At 40.8% G+C, this 2,577-nt stretch overlaps 1 pseudogene; it reads left to right on the plus strand.

The window, feature by feature from the left end:
• Positions 1-2,293, plus strand: part of LOC105624440 — a 4,111-nt pseudogene extending 1,818 nt beyond the window's left edge.
• Positions 2,294-2,577: the final 284 nt, after the last annotated feature.

A 2,577-nucleotide genomic window follows, 5' to 3' on the forward strand; every position in this document is an offset into this window, starting at 1 on the left:
ACACACACACACACAGAGCGAGAATACTTTATAAAATAATGAAAATACCTTCACAAAAACAGATGCGCGGTTCTTCATCTCGCGCAAGAAATTGCTGCACCCGCTGATAGTGATATGGGTGCAATTCATTCTTAGCATAGAGTACGATGCACTGAGAAGCACCGAACACTTGAACCACACGGCATATGCTATACTCGAGGTTATCTTCGAATGTTCTCATTCTTTCCTCCATATTTACGCGTGAACTACCGCGGTCATATCATTGGTTGAACCACGCGATCACGATCCATGTAAGAAGGATCGAGACCAACAAATGACATGAGCGTCGATATTTGTTAATAATTTCGTTTGTTGCTATCTAACATTGGACGTGAATTCAGTGTGTCTTGAGAAACGGTGTTCATTTTTACATTACCGTGTCTTTCTACAGCGTCTCGCACTCGCTCTAGAACTACATTGCCAGCGTCTTATAAAAACCGCCGCGGCTCGATGTGATTAGAATTTATGTATAATAACAGCAGATTACTTACAGTGCTTAGTACGAATGTTCAACGCACGGATTTCCGAAAACTGCACAAATTTCTCTGCGTGATCCGTATTGCCGTCTCTCAAACCAATAAGTCATTCAGTATCGTTGGATTGTACTTTTTCATTAGATAACTCTTGGTTCAGTATATATTTAAATTCTATTTCCATTGCTTCAAATAACTTGCCTCTATTTATACCATCCATGTCTTCAACATTCGCACAATGGTCAGCCATATTTTTCGCATTACACTTATTGTGATCGATTCGGTATTATTACAAATCGCCAACTGAGATGCCGTGCGCATCTGATGATCCATTATACAGGATATGAATATATGACCTCACTTGACCCGAGCAGGTAGAGCGGATTAAACTGAATCGAAAAATCCTCTATCATTTTACAATGCTCGCAATAATTAACGAGATATTAATGTTTAAAGATAGCCGAATACGCGCGTCCGTCCAACTTACTATTGCCGAAAGTACGGCCCACTCGGCGCGCGAGGAGCGGGGATGGCCTAGCATGCGCGCCGTACCGTTCGAGCTTATAGGCTCGCAGCGATGAGCGGAGCGCTTGCCTTACTCTCCGCATGACAAGCTATATCGATGGCTATATTCGGCACTTTAGAAATAATATCTCGATTGCGAAAATTGGGAAATGATGAAGAATTATTGGAAAAAACTTAGTTTAGTTCGTTCTGAAGCGTGCACATGTATATACAAAAAAATGTTACGTAAATATTACTTGTTTCAAGTAAATAATAAGAGTATTTCAAATATTATTAAAAAAATATTTTTTGTAATGATGTAATCATTACTCGAAAAAAGAAGAATAAAAATTGCATTCTCTTTAGCAACGAAGGATAAACGTGCTAATAAGAGCATAATTACAAAGAACAATAAGATATATCAATATGCTCGAGTGATACGAACGACACATCGTCGAACCTATTGTAGCATCGCTCGAAAAGTTCCAGAAACGTGACAGCGGGTGGGCATAGTCACGAATCCTCAATCTGACAACCTGTTAACGTGAACAAATTAAATCTATTGCGCACGAGATGTCACATCGAAGTCACGGGAAATAGCAACGAAACGAATGGTGATCAGTGTTCATACGATGGACATACGTGTTTCACGTGGCCGGTGGTCGCCGCTTTGTACCCGGCAGAAAAGTATACGGAGCGAAAGTCATCATATCCGCATTATGACAGTGTTAAATTTCGTGGATATCGAATTTCCAATGATATTAAAAGACATTTCTAAATTTGTACATTTGAACGCGATGTCAATCAATATAATGTATACAAAACTGAAAACGATCAAGTCATTTCTCTGCGGTTCATCAATGACAAGAAGGAGAATATCAACATGCTGTACGTGCAGGATCCATGCAACGACAGCCTTGGTCACTTTGCATGAATCAAGAACTTGTTGCGTCTCGTGAGCTCAGATAAGCGGGAAAAAGAACAAGAAATGTTTCTGTGACAGATAAGTATAAGAAAAGCCAATAAAAAATAATAAAAAGAAATAGCGAAAAATGATTTCTATAATATTTACAGGTGCCTCCATTATTTCAGCTCATGCGAAACAGTCGAAGTGGAGATCAACGACTACGCCATCAGACTGCCGAGAGAAGATGACAGGTGGCTCGAATTTGACAACTATAATAACCGGGAACGAGTGCCGTTCATCTACGCTGACCTGCGTTCTATGCAAGACAGGGTTCTACGCAAGACAGGCGTCGTCGTACGTGTATCAATAGCATGAAGCGTTTAGCATAGGCTACTACGTGCGATGCGCATATGACGACACATTATCAACGCACATTTCCGTCGCGATGAAGACTGTATAGCGTGGTTCGAGCGACAACTCAATAATTTGGCGCATCGCGTAAAAAATATCGTATCTGCCAACATGCTCATAGAAGCGTTACCTAAACAGCAATGGGAGACGAGAAACCGTTCGCGTTCGCGCCGAACGATACGCGATCATTGTCATCTCATCGATAAATATCGCGGTCCAGCGCATTCGAATTGTAACTTAAAT

This window comes from Atta cephalotes (assembly GCF_000143395.1).
Source record: "Atta cephalotes unplaced genomic scaffold scaffold00078, whole genome shotgun sequence".
Classification (NCBI taxonomy): Eukaryota; Metazoa; Arthropoda; class Insecta; order Hymenoptera; family Formicidae; genus Atta; species Atta cephalotes.